Source organism: Falco biarmicus, chromosome 7, assembly GCF_023638135.1.
Source record: "Falco biarmicus isolate bFalBia1 chromosome 7, bFalBia1.pri, whole genome shotgun sequence".
NCBI classification, from domain to species: Eukaryota; Metazoa; Chordata; class Aves; order Falconiformes; family Falconidae; genus Falco; species Falco biarmicus.
In genome coordinates this window covers 8,695,806-8,715,984 of record NC_079294.1, presented here as the reverse complement: position 1 = coordinate 8,715,984, position 20,179 = coordinate 8,695,806, and the positions used below count along the sequence as shown (strand labels likewise).

At 43.0% G+C, this 20,179-nt stretch overlaps 1 long non-coding RNA gene across 5 annotated transcripts in view; it reads right to left on the bottom strand.

Moving 5' to 3' along the window:
• LOC130152900 (uncharacterized) overlaps positions 1 to 20,179 on the bottom strand; it is a 158,710-nt gene that overhangs the window by 71,478 nt on the left and 67,053 nt on the right. The gene's annotated exons all lie outside the window — the stretch shown is intronic.

The following is a 20,179-nucleotide window of genomic DNA, read 5'->3' as shown; positions in this document are numbered from 1 at the left end:
GTGGCGCCCTGCCCACTTCTCTTGCTAAAGCAAGGAACTAGTTTTATTCTGGTCTGCCATAGTCCAAGTTAACTCACTGCATAATTTAGTGTAGCTGTCTTACAAATCACACCTAGAAGCACAGAATTAGGGTGATTAGGATGGAAAAGGACCCTTGGAGGTCATCTGGTCCAAACCCCTGTTCAAAGCAGGTCCAGCTTTGAACTTAGATCAGGCTGCTCAGGACAAATTGTGACTCCCTGAAGCCAACAGCCCCTCTGCAACCACTTCCATTATGGAGAACTTTTTCCTTATAGCTGTTTTAACTCTCCTGTTTCAGGTTGTATTCATTGCCCCTCATCCTTTTACTGTGCTCCTCCAAACAGAAACGGTCTCTGTCATCTCCAACTACTCATTAGGCAGTTGAAAGATAGAATTAGATCTTCCTTAGGATTTTCTTCCCCAGCTGAATAAACTTTGGTCTTTCAGCCTCTCCTTTTATCTCACATGCTCCAGTCCTCTAACCATCTTTGTCAGCATTGGCTGGACTTGCCAACATCTTGTTTGTCACCATCTTCCCTACATGGGGCAGCCCAAAAATGGACACAGGACTCCAGGTACAGCCCTGCTAATCGCTGAATAGAGGGGAATAATCACTCCGTGACTTGCTGTATGCAATCCTATTAATGCAAGGTAGTATGTGTTCAACCTCCACTAACTCAAAGTCATGCTGCTGATTGATCTTCAGCTTGTGTATCAGGACCTCCAGGTCCTTTTCTGCAGAGCTGCGCTCTAGCCATGCGGATTCTAGCCCACACTTCTTTCAAAAACAACATTCACTTCCCAACATGCCTTAGCAACATCACAAAATCAGTATACAATTTGTAATTCAAAGGCCGTAAATACACCTCATGAGCAGAACAGAAAATAGATGGTTTGTGGGAGTGGCTGGATTTGCTTGCAACTGAAAATTTAGGGGGTATTTAGGCATGATTTGCAAATTGTATTCCCTCGCCTCCTACTTTACCTTTTGTCCCAGTGCAGTATCCGTGCCTTACATGTTTGTGTAAGATGCCACAACTTTTGCCTTCTCCGAGATCTCATGCACCAGAGGTAGCAGGACAGCCTGATCATCTGTGGTCCACTGAGGACAGCAAACAAGGAGCAAATACGTGCTACCAAAATCAAAGGAAGCAGATGGGACACATCCTTGCACCACAATCTCTTCAGCTGTAGGCAAAAGAAAGTTCTCTGGCTCAGGCTATCCTGGTTCAGAGCAGAGGCCAGGGAGTGAGGAGTGGAGAAAAGGCCAGGAGCTGAGCACTCCCCCTTCATCTTCTCACTCTGAGTTTGAATGAACAGAGTGAGGAGGAGGAGAAAGAGGACATGCCTGGTCAATAGAGTAGCAGAAAATAGTGCAGGTTTCTGGAGAGGAGACTACAGAAGGGAGCAGTGCAGAGAAAGGTGGCTCAGGAGCCCATTACGCTTTCACCATACTGCACTTTTCCACCAGAATGCCCTAAACATGTTACCACTTCCCTAGGAACAGATCTACAACATTGCTCCTGAACCTAGTTCCATACCCATTTATACCTACCTCCTCAATGTATACATCATCAGATTTTATACTCTGACTCATTCGATTTCTGGCACTATTTATGTTTTAACTCACAGTTATTTCTCTTTCCTGTGGGTGGTTTAGAGCAGATTTCACAGCTGTTAGGCTTTAAATAAAGTATCTGTTCTACTGAGTTGTATTTTAAATGATTAACACCCTGCAGGTATGCTGCTTTCTCCCCTTTATCTGCTCTATTTTCCACAGTGCCCAAGCTCTATAATCTCCTAAGACAAGATCCGTTTTGTCCAGCACTGTAGGTATGTCGGTCAAGGGTGCAATCAATGTTGGGGCATTACCTGTGGCAATGGCCTAGACCAGCTACTTAAATTAAAGACAGGGTAGGAACAGAATGACTGTGTCCTTGGGGCACTGAGCTGATGCTCTGGAGAGCTAGCCACAGTGAGCCAAAACCCGTTCCAGATGGCAATATAAAAACCACAGCATAGTTTGGGTCATTTCCTCTCATGCCCTGCCTTTGCCCTGGGCAGGATTTCACATTTTTTCAATACTGTGAAATCCTGTCACGGCGATTCTTCCATTTTTATTTACTCAGATAACACCACGATTGTCCATTGTGGCTTCTAGTGATCTGATTGGCCTAGAAAACTTCTCTTCCTTGTTTTTGGAGTTAGGTAGTACCTTTCCACCTTCCTTCCCCACAATTTAAGTAAGATAGGAATTTGTGATGAATGCAGACACATTTACAAAACGTAGCTATGCAAACAGTAATATCTTTGGAACTGTGCTGAGTGGGAAAAGATCAGGCTGGTACAAGCCCTGCCAACAAAGGTCCACAGCTGCTGCCATATTAGTTGCATTCATGCTAAGCACTGGCGCAGCATGTAGTAAAGCTTTCCAGGTATAATCTTAACCAAAGAAAGAAAGTGCCACCAAATACAGAAATTCACTAGGTGACTTATTTAAATATATTAATCTTATACACCAGAATCTATCTTGTAAGGGGACCAGCATTCTGGAAGGATATATCCTTGCCCAGGCGAATTCACAGTCTAAACAACAGGTGAATACAATAACTATAGAAGCATATGCTTCCAGCAGGTTCCTATAACATGGCAGAGTTTTAATGGAGAGTTGATCATTTTAACAGTTTCTTTTTTTAAGTTACTCTGTCTTGTACGTATTATTTCCGAGTAATAACAAAATAAATTCATGGTATCTGTTTTCATTATTCTGACCTTATATAACTAACATCCACTCACACAAACTGAAAGAACTCCATGGCAGATCTAGTATTAAAATATTCAGTCTGAGTAAACTATTTGGTAGGATTTGGCCAATTAGAACAGTATTACAACAAAAACAGTGATTAATAATATCCTATTGGTTATTACTTATACCAACTTTACATTTAGAAGTACTGCAAAAAACACTACTTGATTAATCAAGAAGCTATAAAATTAGCTAGATTAACTAATTAATTAATCAAGAAGCTATTAAAAGCCTGAGTGAAAGGATATTGATTGCTGCTAGAAATAACAATGCAATTGCAATGTAGTGTTGCAAAGATAAGGATTTCAGAGTTGGGAAACAACAACTACAAGGATTCATGTGCATGGATCCGAGATGTACCTGAAAGGTGTGTGGCATGGGAAACCAGGAAAGAGCTGGAATATGTATTGCTGATGTAAGTGTGAGGGGTTGTTTGAAATGGCACCACTTTCAAACACAAAAGAACAAGCTATGGCCAAGATCCTGCCTCACAAGTAATCTCATTCCTGAAGAAAAGCTAGGAAAAGTTAAGAGAAAACATACTTCTACTTTATTTATCAGCCTTGGTATCAACTGCTGTCTTTATGGGTTCTCAGAGACCTACTGAGATAAGAATTAAAATGGGCATTTACCAATTAATCTCTGATGAGAAGAGGATAATGGATTGCTCAATACACGCTGCTCCCTCTATGATCATGACTCAATCCAGTCTCAGAAATCTTTGCAAGAACTTTCCTGTTAGCTTGTAACACAACCTTTGGAGGCAGGGGAGACCAAGAGCTGCACCCAGATACAGATAAAACAGAAGATGCACAGACACCCTGCCCATCTCCACCCAGGAGCATGGTGTGGAAGGGCTGAGCCCAGGGGTTTTACCGACTGAGGGCAGGTCGGGTAGAGATTCACTTACTCTTGACCTCTTGCTTATAACCAGACTATCTATTTTACTGCCTGAGCATCTTACCAAGCTATAAACCTTACTGAAATTGGCTGCAGTCCTGCTCTGTAACTTCCCCAACCTGATCCTTCCATTTACTGATTTTTTTGCCCCAGTTTGACAAGGTCAAGCAGTAGCTGAGTTTCATCTGCTATTAGCACACACATGATTCTAAAGCTACAGGAAAGCACGAGTGAAAGCAGCCACACTAATGACTGTCAGAAGGTCTTGTGCACAAGGTTTACCAGAACTACTGGCTGATAGTTCAGGATCCTCCATCTCCCAATCCTACAGTGATACTCCTGATGGGATATTGAATCACAACAGCAGCACCTCTGGCACAGAAGGGGTGTCTATGACACCAGATCTGCTCCACCTAATGATTCCAGAACATGTCAGGCTACACCTCTGTACTGGAGATGAAGATAGCTGCAGGGACAATACAGGGCACTACAGGCTATATATAATCTACAGGCTACTGCTTGGTGATCATGGCAGTAGAAGAGCTGAGGGGAGTTTCTCATTCCTCCTAAACAGGTTTTATGTAATGGGACAGCTGATCCCTTCCCGCCACTTTCTTATTCTAACTTTCACCCCCCCTCCCTTATATTTTATTAAATTTCAATCTCTTTTAGGTAATAGTGAACAAACAATAAGAGCAGGATATTATATCCCATAGCATCACAGCAGCTTAAGACGACAGGTATCAGCACAACTGAAGTGGGGAGGAGGGGAAACTCGTACCAGACTAGGTACTGCCTTCCCTCATAAGGCAAATACATAGACAGAAAGAGCTCTCGCACAAGTGAAGAAAGCCCTCAGTTTGCTTGGCTCTTGAAGCAGAGTACCGCAGCAGCCTACGTTTCAACTTAATTGGCATAAAATAGAGCATGCTTATGCCAGTTAGTTTCTCCAAGGATGAGCAGCAGAAACAGGTCATAGACCTTAGCCTGCAAGGCACAATCTGGTCCCAGTCCCTGCATCCTATGAAGACCACGTTTTTGTGCATATTGCATTGCAAGAGCCATATATGCTACAGACGACAACCAAGGTTAGATGACAGGGTTAGGTGCCTGGGCTACAACTTGGTGCAAAAAACTAACAGCATCTCTGTAACTCAGTGTAGAACAAAGGCTAACATTTTTCTGTTCCATTTCCCAAACAGGGAAAGAAAAGCCAATTCTGAAAAGCACAGATGCAATGGCTTTTTAGTCTGGCTGTAGTGGATGTCTATATGGCGTACTGCTGGTGAGGAATCTTTCCTTTCCCCACTAACAGTAGATTAGTAATTCTCTCTTTCACACTGTATAGCTCTGGCATCAACTCTTCTGTTCAGGAAAAGCCCAGTCTCCCTGACTGAGATTACTATTTATACTGGATGTCCATTAATTGCATTGCTTGGAATGATTTGCTGTGGGTTTTCTTTTTTTATTCTAGCTGCATTATGTCGTGATCTGATGATTGATTGGGTCCTGTGAGCAATCATGAGCCCAAGCCTATTGCTGCTAGCTTGATAGAGTGTATATCTCTATTTCATATTCAATAATGATGAATGGTCATGGCTTACATTTATATAGCGCCTTTCATCCAGAAAGATCCCAAAGCGCTTTACAAATTGATTTACTGTGCAAACTATGGGGTTTATTCTCCGCTTCATAAGCTTGTATAAATCCCATCGAGTTACTTGCACTTCATCACAGTACTTGGTATTGCCCAAACAAAGCACAAGCACTCCTTATAATACACCTAGGAGAGAGTCAAGGAACACTTATAAAAATATGCAAGTGTTCTGAACCTCAGTTTTATGTCTTATCCAAAAGGCAGAATCTTTAGCAGCAAAGCATCCACCTAACTCTAGGAAAGTGCTACTTTCGGCACTACTGACAGGCCTTCCTGCAGCAAAGCATTCCTTGGAGACAACACCACCAGGAGCAGAGCCTGCCTGCTCACATGACCATACCCTGAGGCAGTAGCTGCTAGAACCAATCAGGTCCTTCTGGTTTTTTTAAACATTATTAAACAGAAAGCTACTAGCAGTTGAACATCAAGAGCCATCAATATAGGTTGCACGGGTTTCTTCTGGGTTGCAGAAGAATGAAACAGAAGGAAAGCTCTGGCAACCTTCCTGGCAATTTTGAGCAAATATTTAGTCACAGCATGATGCTCTGCACTAACGTTTTGAAGCAAACTACTCAGTTGCCTTCTCCTCTGTTTACCTTCAGTGGGGAAGGAAATACACCAAGTGTGTGCCTGGCTCCAGCAACTGCTGTTGTTCTCCACCTCAGTGACTAGCAAAAGGGAGTCCCAAATCTGGAATCTAGCCTTCACATCTTCCAGGCATGAGGGTTACAGGGTAAAGTGGGGAACTCGTGACTGAGACAAAAGGTAATCAACTCAAGTATTTTTTCACATTCTCCACTCAGTCTAAAAGCTTTAAGGGAGCAAAAGTATCTCTACCTCCATGACTTCAGCAAAGAGTTAAGTGAGGTGCATAAAAACAAATGCAGAAATTCTCAAATAAAGACGTTGCCTCTGAAAATGAGATGCCAACAGCGGCTCCTATCACGCCATGGGTGTAAGCTGAACAAGCTCCCAAGTACCTTTTCTCCACTGTATCACTTCTGAAATGGCTGTAGTACCAGTGCTGGTTCTAATCTGATCAAAGACAAAATCATGTCAAGTAATCCAATGCTTGTGTGAAAGACCGAGTTCCTAAGTGATTTTAATCCAAATGCGTTCTCTGGGAACCCAAAAAGAAATAGCTCATAGATATTTGAAGGTAAAAGTATCAATGTAGTGCTAGAACTACATATAACTTTCAGGTTTGATCCCTGTCTTTTCTTTCTTGGCCTATCAGAATTACTATACTGACATATTACAGCAGTAAGTACAGTAAAAAAAATAAAAAGGGAAGAGAACCTTTCCTCTTTTAGTACATTACGGACTGTTTGCCATAATCTTTATTAACATCAGATCAAAAAAGGAAGATGACAAATGTTAAGACAGGAAAAAAAAAAATCTCTTCTTCAAGACATGAATATCTTGAAAAATAAATATAGCAGCAGGATTGACAGCATCAGCCTGAAAGGCGCCATGTACCATGCGTTCCTGGGCCAAGGGGAGGGGGAATCACACAGAAAACATGGGAGAATTTATCCAGCACTTTCATAATATGTTCAGGCCAATATAGCCGCAGTCATCCCTCAGTCATGCATGTCCCACCTCTGTTTTGGTCAGCTCTAGCAGCTTGTCCAATACAAGTAAAATCTTTTGGACAAGTGAGTGAGGTTTTAAGGAGTCTGTAGGTAGGACTGTCCCACTCTCTCTCCCTGCTGTGAACGTCCTGCCCATTTGGTCTCAGTGGAAGGTGGTTATGGTGAATGTGATGACAGATGGGATGCTGAAGCACAAGGAAGCCTTAGACATTTTCTGTGGTATCAGCAGGAAGAACGCAACAAAAGCATTGCCCAACAGCAAACGCTGAGGCCAGTCAGATGCAGGACACCTGCCCCTGCTGCTCACCCAGGGCATGAGACCACACTAACCAGACACTGCTTCCTCTGAAGACTGCTCTCCCACTTCAGTGAACACGATAGCATTTCTGTATTTCCATGTCATCTATATTTTAAGTGAGGACTTCAGTCATATCTAATGCATAACTGCATTTAGCATGGGTTTTAAATGGAGCATCAGTTTTTCTTAGACATCTTCCCTCTAATACCTAGATATGTCAGAAGTTTCTCTTCAAAATATCTTCATTGGAGGTCATGGTGTTGAAGAACTGCAAGATGAAGGATATAGCCTAAAGCTTACATCACATATTCTTTAATTTTAGGGGATCACCACAGTGTGATGAAGTTGTGGGGTTTTTTATCAGCCTAGCTTTCACAACTTTTGTATGGCTAAAGTTCAACTCATTTTTACTTCAATTCAAATTCTTCAATTTAATCTTCAACTTTACATTAAGTGCTTTGTATTTATGAGAAAATTAAGAACATTTTGACACAAATGGCCTGCTTAGCAAAAGAGGAACCCTAAGCAACCTTCCAACACCTAAAGGAGGTTATTAAGATACAGCCGGGATCTTCGTGAAGGCACATGGCAGGAGAATGAGACACTCTGGAATTGATTGCAAGAAGGGAGGTTCTGGCTGAATGTAAGGAAAAATGTTTCACCATAAATAAGCAGAGGAAATGTGACCCAGAGAGACTGTGGAATCTCTGTCCTTAGAGGTTTTCAAGGTCCAGCCTGATCTTTCCTGCACACACACTCCTCTGCCCATCTAGCACTTTTCCCAAGCCCCTCCCTCATTTTTTTCATTCCTTTTGTGTCTTACAGTCTGCATGCCAGCATGGCTCCTTTCTCTCCTTCTGGCTTTTACATCAACAGGAGGGGAGTGAGAATAAGAGCAAGACGCCCAGTCCTGGTCTGTAAGATGACAGCGGCCTTCAGATGTTTGGAGAAACAATGATACAGGAGACCAGATCAAGGCCCACAGACCTAAGAGATAAAGCATGTAAGTGCATCAAGAGCAGAGCAAATGAGTAGCTCCATAATGAGGGCAGGTACTTGCTTGTTGCTGATAGTGTTATCAGAATTTAGCTGCCAAACACTAGTAAGCAGTTACTGAACTCATATGAGCTACTAAAAAGAAAAAAAAAATCCCAATAACTCGGCAATTTTTCATAACGCAGGGATACTGGAAGAAGTATAATAATGATCCTTTGCCTTATTTTAAATCCTTACCTCATTCCCTTCATGCTAGCTATAGATATATCAGAGGTCTCTAGCCAATAATGTAAATGCTGTTAAGCAGACAAAATACACATCCCTGGCAGTCTAGTGGCAGGATTTTTTTTATAAATTAGGATGTTACAGCTTCCACTTTTGTTACCAAACAAGTGTTTACAAAGTATGCACTTCCATAACTGTCCTATTCGGTGGATTTTATAACTGACTAAGAATGACTAACTCATGAGATCAAAGCTGACATGAATACTTGTAAGGAGGAACAGGCATGCTGGTAGAATAGCAAGACATTAAGACATTCTTACAATCTGTCAATTGGACTCTAGAGGAACAACAGAATCATCCCATAGTTACTGTCTGACATTGGGATGCAGTTTCTCCTAGCAATGCGTTCCACAGCCTGACCAGGTTCTTCTAACTGGATGGCCCCAGGCTGGCACCACCAGCGCAGAGCACCACGTAGCAACACACCACCAGCCCCAGAGGCTCCCTGCCACAGCTGTGCCAGAAGAGCTAGGAAACTGAAGGCCACCAAAAAAAAAAAAAAAACAACTACAATTTACCTCAGAACCACGGCTGTCAGACTAGAAAGGAAACAAACTCTGTACTTTCAGAAACCCTGAAAGATTACCAAGCACACGAAAAAGAGTTCATCCCATGTGAGGAGACACTGCTCGATCTAACTGTTCAGCAAATACTTGGAAAGACTTTATGATTTTTTTATCCTTAGCAAACTTGCTAACAATACAGGACTTGTCATCCAAATTGAAGAACAGGTGACAAGAAAGCCAGAAAGTAATTGTAAATTAAGGAAATCATACCAAGTTAATTAAAGTAACAGAGTCAGAGTCCACTTCCTGGCAAAATAGCTTTCCTCAGAAAAAATGCCAGCAGAAATGACACTGATTGGACTTTTACTGGCACTCAGCTGCAAAGCCAAGGACCAAACAAATGCTGAAGACAGATTCTCCTGATCTAGGAGAATCCTGTCCCTCCATAGAAGCAGACACATTCACAGGGGCAGGGATGACAGGGAAACTTGCATCACTTTCCATAGCTTTATCTGTCCCAAGGATAAAGAGAAGATTCTGACAGCCCTCCACATGCATCAGTCTACTCTTGCTCGCCAGCACTGAGCTTACACTGTGTCAGCACTGTGGAAAAAAAGATGTCACAAGCAGCAGTTTTGGAAATGAAAACAGACTTTTAAAAGCTTTGCAAGAAGAGAACATGACTGGTAGTGCTCAAATACCGTAGTTTTTACACACAAATAAGAATAAAGCAACACGGCACAAAATTTTCAAGTTTCTTGCCCTTTGCAGGCAAATCAATTTAGACAGAATATAAGAGTGCACAGCATAGTGCGCACCAAAAATCTCAGTGTCAAGCTTCCTGAGCCTAAAACAGGACTGTATCTGCCTGTAGACAGGGCCTTCCATCTAGCCAACAAACTTTACATCCTGCGGCTCCCCAGGGAAGGTGTGACAGGAGCCCACAGCAGTCAGAGCTACGCATCTGGTAAAGCCCTCCTAGCTGAATAGGACATGACACTACCCTAGATCATCACTAAACTGGGAAGGGAGACCAAAAATATATGCAAACAGCATTTTACAGAAGCTTGTTACAAACACAAGTGCAAAACTACAGCACTCCTGGGGGTTTTTCTTTCCCAAAGCAAGCGCCAGAAAGCACCGAGTCCTATTTGTATAGGAAAACACACGATCCTCTTCAGCCTCCCAGTGTGGAGGAGCATGTTGAGCCACACCATCCCCCTTCAGCCCTCCCTCCCTCTCATCCGCTGTAGATATACAAGGCTAAGTTGATGAGCTGTTCAGCTTAGTGTGAAATGTGTTACATTTTCCCCCCAGCTGCTTCCTGATTGCAGTATTTACTTTTAATCTCCTCTGCCTCAATGCCCGATAAAAACTTTGTCACATTAGATGGTGACAGATGGGAAAGAGAAGGGGGGGATCACTGCAAGGGAACGTCCTGGCTTCCCAATAATTTTTCACAACGCCAATTATGTCCTTCAGTGCTTCCCGGCATGTGCACCCATGTCAGCAGAGAAGGAAATAGAAAAGCATAAATAAAGACAAAACCAGGCACTGCGTGGCTTTAATCTGCAGAATAACATTTCTCATTTGGGTGAAATATTGTTGAATTCTCTCCTGTGCTGGAAATGGAGACACACACACATATATACACAGAGACACGGATGCGCAGAGTTCACAACTGCTTTCCTTATGCATGGGTACTATCATCCTCACAAGCAGTTCTGGTATTGTGAACAGAAAAGTGCAGAGGTCTCCTCCTTTCTGAAAGGTATCCATGTCCAACAAGCCAGATCTTGTGCTCTTTAATCCAACCACCATTGACTAAATAGGGGTAATGTGAAGATTCTCATCTTTAGGGTATCAAAACAGTTCTTGGGAAGGTTTAAGATCATGATACACCATGTTGTACTTGAGGCTGCTGGCAACCATCAGTTTCCAAGCCTAACCCTGGATGATGCTACATTTGTCACCTTTACATGTTCCATCCAAGATGGTGGGCTACAAGGGAAAAGTCTTTTGAATCCGAGTTACTTCTTGCTTAGGTCTCCAAGAGAAATGAAATGTAGTAGTTACAACCTGTATTGGTGGAGATGTATCTAGCAGCAGTTGAAGATAATCATGGAAGCAAAGGAAAAGGGCCCGAGGAGAAAGGTGACAGCTTTGACCTGGGCTGGGATTTAGCCAGTCCTATCAGGACAAAAAACCCCACTGCTTTCTGTTTGCCCTTACTACATTCAAGAAACAAGACTTTATGTACCTTCTTTGTATGCAAGGAAGAAAAAATAAAATCAAAATATAGTACTTTCCCAGACATTTTCTTTTTGACCTAAGAGAACCACACATGCTTTGGACCACAGCTAGTACTCTCTTTTTGACAGGCGTGGCTCAGTTCCAAACAGAATAGTTTGGTGACTTCCATTCCAAGCAGGATGGATAGGCAACGTCCCAGAGGAGTGCATAATCAAACAAGAAGGCATGATGGAAATGTAGCAACAGAGATGATGAGGAGGGAGGACCCTCAACTGGAACAGAAGGAAAGGGCAACCTTCCTAATAAGTGAAGCGTATTACGATGGTGTACATGAATGTTCACAGGCAGGGCACATTCAAGGATCTTCCACCAGGCCAGAACCTGGCCTGCAGGAGTCTTAGTAAAAGCCAAGGCAATGCCCCTGTCCACATTATATATGAAATAAAGACACGTAATAAAGCAGGTGCTCTCAAACCAGGAGGCTTCCAGGTGCCTACAAATTAGGCATCAGCCAAGGAGTTACTCATTCAGTCCCTGGAAAATAACAATTAAGAGCGTGAATAAGAAGTCTCTGGGCTGAGGGCTAGAAGATTTAGCCGATACCAGGCAGAGGGCTGTGAGCCACAGAAGCAATGAAGAAGCCGCTGATGAAATGAACTATGCTTTATAAGAACCCAGGAAACAAATGGATGGAGCTGGAACAGAAAAGATAAGGCAAAGGACTGTTAGCATTATGTTCTTTAACTGTAGATTTACGCTACTGAAACATTACGATCTTAGACAGTGTCCTTCTGGCTGTGCATGTCCAGATTTTAGCCATCATGTCTATGTTTACGTGCCTGTCAGTATGGATGCACTATAGGCAGGTTTACAAAACCGATTATGGCAATGAAACTTGTCCAGAAGCTCAGCTACAATGGGCTCAGCATATCATAGATATGATATAGATAAAGAAAAATGGCCCTTTCCCTACAGGCAGAACCAGTGAGGTAACACAGGTCTCCTAAGAACTTGTTGACTGAAAAGGGCACAAATTAGCAGCCCCAGGCCAGCTAGAACTTAATGGATGTAGAAGCAAGAACATCCACTTAAAAGAGACAATTAGTATGAAGAGAAAAGAAATGTCACAGCAAATAGATTTAAGGAGAAGGGTAAAACTCAGATCTGAATCATTTTTAAAACCCTGTTGTCTTTCCAAAGGATGAGTGCTGAAGGCTAGGAACTGTACGTGGGCCTTTTCCAGTAGGACCCTCTGAGAAGAATCTTCGATAGAGCTGCTAAAAAATAGCATCATTTTTGCACAGATATAGCAGGTAATTGCTTCAGTGTGGTACCATGTCCTTAGAGTGACATTCTCTGCTCCTTCCCATTTTTATAACTATATCCACCCTTATCACTTGTGATTGACTAACTGATAAACGTTCTAAAAAATAAAATGTAGATTTGTCCAGACTATTTGTTTTAATCCAGCCTCCAAATCAGTCAGAGTAATATTCTCAGCTCTTCACTGCAATATTTTTGCAAACTAAATGAAGGCGTTTCTACAAAGAAAAAAAAAAAAAAAGCAGCAGACATCTACTGTCCTAACGTCATTTGATCTAGAAGTGTCTTTCTTAGGCAGGAGAAGAGCTGAATCATATTTTATTTCTCCAACTCTCCCTAGAGATTGTCAATGAGTTTTATTTGAATTTGCAAATTACATTATAGGAGCGGGACTGTCCTAGGAATCAGAGGCAAGAAACACGTTACTACTTAAATTTTTGTTTCCTTCTAAATGAGAAGGATAAGAAGCCCATATGCAAAGGACTCTTTCTCTTCTTTCATGCCAAGTTTATCAAGCAATACTCACGTCATGGTTTCTCCTCTCTGTTTACCTGCCCTACCGGCTACAACTCAGCACAATGTGATCAAAAGCTTTTTTGCCCACCAGTCTTAGAGCTTACACTTAGTGACTACTTAAGGACAGTGACCAACACTTAGAGAATTCTCTTTTTTTTCCTGTTAAGAAAAACGTACACTTTCATGTTCCTCCCCCCAAAAATCAGACTTTTCTTCATTTAGGCACAATAAACTTCCTAATGATGGGAGAAAAACAACTGCCAGATATTCAGTGACTGTGTCGCTGTGCACCAGGAGGATTCCACATGCCACCCCATTAACTTCAGTCTCTAGAGGAAAGACAGGAGCTCAGCTTCAATGTGCACTCAACTTTGCTCTCCCTGACTTTTCTTAGCAAGCATCGCCAGTTCCTCAAAACTCCAGCTCCTAAAAATAACAGAAAATTCACTTGGGTTCCTCTAACCACGTGGTCCAGCATAGTAATGTAAGGAAGCAAGGTAAGCTAACCTCCCAAGTCAGAGATCTGGCTCTCTGTTCAAGACAAAGCATTGCAGATTGTATGAACAAGGGAGTCACTATATTACAGAATATAAACATGTAGGAAGGTCTCACTTGTTTTGCCAACAAACTGTTCTGGAAGGAAAAGAATACAGAGGGCTCAACTTGTCAGCTAGCAACCTAGTCAGCTGTCCAAGAAATACCTTATCACATTTAAGCGTGTGCTGGTTTTTGCTGGTATAGACTTAATTTTCTTCACAGTAGCTAGTATGGGGCCGTTTTGGATTTGTGCTGAAAACACTGCTGATAATTTAGGGATGTTGTAGTGACTGCTGAGCAGTGCTTACACAGCATCAAAGCCTTTTCTGCTTGTCACCCCACCCCACCAGCAGGTAGGCTGGGGGTGCACAAGGAGTTGGGAGGGGACACAGCCAGGACAGCTGACCCCAACAGACCAAACACCACATGACATGCTCAGCATATAAAGCTGGGGGAAAAAGGAGGAAGGGGGGCACATTCCACGTGAAGGCGTTTGTCTTCCCAAGTACCTGTTACACATTATGGAGCCCTGCTTTCCTGGAGATGGCTGAACACCTGCGTGCTCATGGGAAGTGGTGAAGGAATTCCTTGTTTTGCTTTGCTTGCATGTATGGCTTTTTGTTTTACCTATTAAGCTGTCTTTACATCAACCCACAAGTTTTCTCACTTTTACTCTTCCGATTCTCTCCCCCACCCCACTGGGAGGGAGGGAGGGAGCAGCTGTGTGGGGCTTAGTTGCTGGCTGGGGTTAAACCACAACAAAGGAATATACAGGAATTAACAAGCACGCTATTCCTTTGCCTGCTGTACGATTGCGTGCAGCACCTAAACCAGCACCTTGCATTTGTACCTGGCAATACACTTGTCAAGGTACATGTCAACAATGGTACAAGAATATAGCCTATATTTTTTTTTAAAATAGTCCAGCAAGTCCCATCAGCTTTCCACAAACATTAGACCGAAATGTGCAGAGGCCTATGGAACTTAGACAACAATTCCCAAACCAGCTTCTCTTCAGTCATTCTGAACAGTCCATCTTCTATTTGCATAACTCAGAGGAATGACAAGGCAGGGGGGGAAGTAGGCAACATTTACTTGCAGACTGACTCATGCAACTTCAAAATCACAGGATGCTTACTGTGGTCCTGTGGGACATCCCGTATTTCCAGCACTTACCCAGCCCCAAGGCGCTCACCGTGTTGTGCTGTTGAAGTGCCAGCCACAGCAGTGACATGCAGCGTGTCACCAGCAGGGCAGAAGAGTGGACAGCCCACTGCCTCTTGGTGAGTGGGCCTCATTAAAATTCCCAGACCCACAGCGAAAATTGCGTGGTGGTGGCTCAGAGTACACAAGTACTCCTATCAGCACTTCCAGTCAGTCATTCATTTTCACGGTCATCCCCACTTGATAACCACCCTCCCAAAGGCAGCACATGCAGGTTAAAAGGATTAGCGATACTTTACTCAAAGGGTACTTTTGCAGTAGTTAATACAGTATATAATAACTCCTGACAAGGAATAAAAAGCAACATTCTCCCTGCCCTATACAACACTGAAGTCAAATACTGCATGCCTGCACCATCCACACTACCGGTTTTGAGTTTACAGTCTGCAGACCACTGGAATCCCTCAAAATACTTGCAGAACAACTGCAAAAGGCACCTACAAGAGGCAATCCCATTGTCAGGAGGCTCGGTGTCACTATACGGGAGCCCACACATCCATGGAAAAGTGTTTTACAGATCCACAAACTTTAAAAAAAAAAAAAAGCTGAAAGACATTGTAAGCGTGGTAAATACTACAAAACCAAACATTTTAGATGTATTAATGAACAGGCATCAGTATGCAGACACCATTACTAGATTTGCCATGAAAGTCTTCAATGATAAGTGAAACTCCTTCTCAGTAAATTCTATTGATTTAAAGGATAATAAATGTTTATAAATCATCTGTATTATTTTGTTTCAAAGCATTTCTTATTTTCTTAAAAGATGACTAAACTTATTTAGGCTGAAATCACAGTGATATTTCATGTGTTTCTTATTTAAAGTCTTTGCAACAGTAGTGTATTTGTAAGATTAGCATATTTTTTTCCCTTGTGTTCTGCAGAAACTTAGTATGAATAGCAACATATTTATCTGCAGGGGAAAATAATGCAGTATGGCATCAGAAACCAAGAGATTTGGTTAGAGAGCAGTGATTCAGTGGAAAAGCCTTTGGTCTGAGCAGATACCAAATTGTTCAGAAGCAGGCAGGGTGATTTTACTACAAATACAGTTTTAATATTTATCTACAGGCACAAATTCTGTGAAGCAGATGGGTGACAATAACTCCTCTTTATTGAACTTTAGCGAGAAGGCTTAGGGCTGTATTCAGCACTTCCCCCTTGTATGTCAGAACATCGGAAAAATCAGAAAGAGTCCAAACAATGTCTCTGAATCTGTTGAAGGGATTAGCTAGCATATTCCAAGCCCTTCAGCCTGGAACAGAGGCATTGTGGAGCATTTTGAAACATACCATAACTGTGACTAGGGCAGCAGGGGAAAAAAAGATGTGGGGTGGGGGGAACTCCCCACAAAAAGTTTTTGTTAATAATTCTGGTGGAATGACCCAAACTGATCTGAAACAACAACTCCCAACTGTGATGTCACTGTCTCCAGTGGTCCTCAGATCACATCAACAGACAGGAGCATCACAGCTGGACTTACGTACAATTCCTCACCTCCTACTGAGCAGGAGGAAACATCACAGCAAACTACTGGATACAGTCTGTGGATCTTAGGCAACCAGCGAAGTACAGCTGAATAGGAGGGGGCTGCTGGGCAGAGGCTTAGCTTCAAGACTACACCCTGCTCCCACAGAACCAACGAGCAGCAATCCCACAGGCCTCAGCAGGATCCAGCAGTGAGCTAACTCAGACCAGCAGGTCTGAAACATTAACATTAGGATCTAGGATCTCCACCTCTCACCTTCAGGTGAGAAAAAAACCCCACCTCTTCAAAGAAGTCTCAGAAGTACATTTTGACCAGACGTTTTTTGTCCACAGCTAGCTTGGATGTGAATTTGTGCCCTGTGGAAGTAGAACAGGAGCCCTTTTTGCTTCTCAGGCTTTGCAAAGGCAAGGGTAGTGGGTTTCAGAAAGATTATCTCACAGTTCAAACTCGTTAATGAAAGAAATAAATTAACCAAGCTCATTTTTCAGGGAATTCTTGTGTAAACTGGAAATTTTCCAGTCTGTGAGCCCCGCGCTGTGCTAACCCATAAATCACAGCAAGCAGGTTGTCTGTATAGTGAGAGCAGCCATGTTTGGAGATGGGGGGGGGTGAGGGGGGATGAGAAACCAGCATATGTTCATGGACAAAAACCCATAAATGCAAAACAGGAAAAAAAAGAATACCTCCTTTGCCCACCACTGGAACAAAATAAAAAGCTTGGCCTCAGGCACTGGAACATACGCTGTCTGCAAAGAGCCCCCCAAACCAGGGGAAGGCACCTGAAACAGGTCAGCTTTTAATTGAATACAATATTAATTACTGCGTGCACCATTAACGGTTTGTGGGATTTGACTAATTAATGTAATAGTTTCTGAGTCACGCTCATTAAATATGAAAATTACGCCGGTGAAAGGTATCGGTTTCATTATCAATCTTGTATGGACAGGAGTGGGGGTGGGGAGAGGGTGCAGTGGAAAGATTCCCACCCTGAGTTATTGTGTTACTAGCGCTCTCCTCTTGGCATTGGCTCAGGTGGGCAGAAGGAAGAGCCAAAGGGAAAGGAAAGAGGCAAGGAGAACAGGAGACATTGTCTAGTGTCATGAGCTAATGGCTGCAAGTCGGGACCCAAAAGCTCTCCAGCTCAGAGCGAATGCACACTTTTGCTTAATGGACAGAGCTGGCTGGTCTGCACGTAGCTCCAACAAGTTGTCAATTCCCACCATAATGCTTAAGTTTCCTTTATCCCCCTGGAACAAGCATAATGAAAGACTGATGTCACATGGGGTACTTAATTCATTAACCCATGTAAAACACATGGTGGTTCCTTAGTGAAAAACTCCAGGGAGGGTAGTTGTCACTGTTAAAAGTCAGCTCCAGAGCATAATTAAGCACTACGAGTATGCTGAGATCTACTGCCATGGGACACAGCCCTCACATGGGGAAAAATTGTTACAGAAGAAGAACCAGAGATGTTATACCTCTCACTCCTATCCAGCAGGGTATGGGCAGCTTTAGAAAGGACTGTCATCAGTCCTGTATGGGAAGAGTCACATGCATCCAAGATCTTTGGGGAAAGAAAGGAAAGAGAACATCAGCCCTTCAGGGTCCCCTTGCACCCTACCCACCACAACAGAGCAAAACGCAGAGGTCACCTTCTAGACTGAAACTTGAGAATAAGTACACTGCTGAGACGGGGTGTGGGGGGTGGGTGTACGTGTGTGTGTGTGTGTGTGAACCTCAAGAATGAGATAAAAGTCTAGCATCACTTAGTGGGACCATTTCTGCAAGCAGCGTAGGGGGAGACAGGATCACCATCCTGTTAACAACGATGCTTAAATGATGCACAGGGAGCCCTAGGGGAGTAGGAGGAGCAGAGAATTCCAGCGCTATTATTTTTGTAGCAGTCCTCTTGATTGATTCTGATCTGGCACATGCTATGGAGGTAAAGAGGGGAAAGGGGATGGCCTTGTGCCAGAGCCACACACCTTCACATTCATGCTGCAGGCACACATCAGCCTTGAAGGCCTAGATACGGGGAAGAGAAACCAGCAGGTGGGAAAAAAGCAAGAAGAGGACAACAGCACACATGCAAACCCCAACCAACTCAAATCCCTGATTCTCCTTAAAAGGTAGGGGGGAAGAGAGCAAGCAGTAAACCTGTAAGAAAGAGGAAATCCCATGCGCGATGTTAGGGCTTTTATCACTTTGTCTAACAAGTACTGGCTTTCTGATTTATTTTTTTCTTCAAACTAATGCCAGTCTTCTTCATAAACAGCATCAGCTTGCCAGGAGTCTGTGGCTGAGCCTGTTGAGAGTTGGTTAGATTGTGCACAGCCTGTTCCTCTTTGGGTTTATAACATGCACAACCAAGAACAGTCTGCAGGCTCCTGTACTGCACCCAAGGCATCGCCCCTTTGCTGTACATCTTCAGCTCAGTCACTCACACCTAAGTGTCCCTTTGCACTCCAAGCCTCACAGCCCTGAGCTGAGCAAGGAAGGCAGGTAGCTACAATCAGGTCTGTTTCATACAGGCACTAGGAGTGCCACGGGCTCTGAGAAAGCTGTAGAATTTGGAAGATCCATGGTATAATTAAATCTAAAGTTTAGATTAATATTATGGCAGGGCTCTCGGCAACAATGTTAACAAGGCTACGTTTGCTCTCTATAACAAGACAAGTAACCACTCACGTATGCAGCGAGAACAAGTTCCTCCTGTGATTCAAATCCTATACCAAACAAACAACTCTTCTTGTCTGAAACAATGCCCCATATAGTATTTTCTGTTCCTCCCTTCTTCCAGGTCTCTGCATTTCACTAAACTCTGTCCCACCTATTGTAAAGATGAGCTTTGCATTTTTAATCTGAGTTGATCAAAACAGCTGGGGTACTGCTGTCCTAGAAGCTACTCTGGAGCTGGCTGAAGGTATTTTGGTTACACTTCTGTGCACATCTCAGGGATCACGAGAAGATCTCATTCACACTGCTCTCCCTCTTGCTTTGCTAAATGTAGCTCAGCCTAGGCTTACAAAGGTCTTTGTAAGGACCCGTCATCACAGTAGTCAATATGAAACTTTTGCCCCTAAACTGCTGGATTACCAAACACTGCTGTTCTTCCCAGAAGTATGCAACGGTGCCATTATCAAACAGGGCACCAGGCTACATAAATTCTTGTTCAAACTTTTACAGCCACTTCATACTGCCATAGTTCCTCCAGATTTTCATCCATGAGGATAGAGAGGACAGAGGTAGAAAGGTTCCCTACCAAAAGCAAAGTTAAGGTGCTCTCCTCTAGGAAGCATGCTGAGGAACTGTGCTCAGCCCCTTGCTTCTTACTAGCACAGCAACAGCTTTCATCAGTTCACACTTTTATCTTCACTGACTGCATCCTCTGCTCACTAATCTGATCCTTTTCAATTCTCATTCTCCACAGCTTTTTTCATACATCTGCTGATGAAATAGGGGAGGATTTTCAGACCTGAGTAAAGGACAGGATTCTATACACAGAAGTCCTGGTTGGAAAAGGAAAACCCACACCCAACACAGAGCAGCTTGTGCTAGGGGGAAAGCCTTTGCAGCGATGAAAATATCCAGGTTGCAGCTACATAATCAATATATACCATGGTCGCCTTTATCTCCCATAACTTTACTAACATGAGTTCATGGTGTCTAACGAATTTAGCACTATATACTGTTGAGATACACTCCCACTGTCCGCTACTTCTATTTCCTTTTAAATGTTTCCATAGCTCACATGTATCTCTGAATGAAAGTCA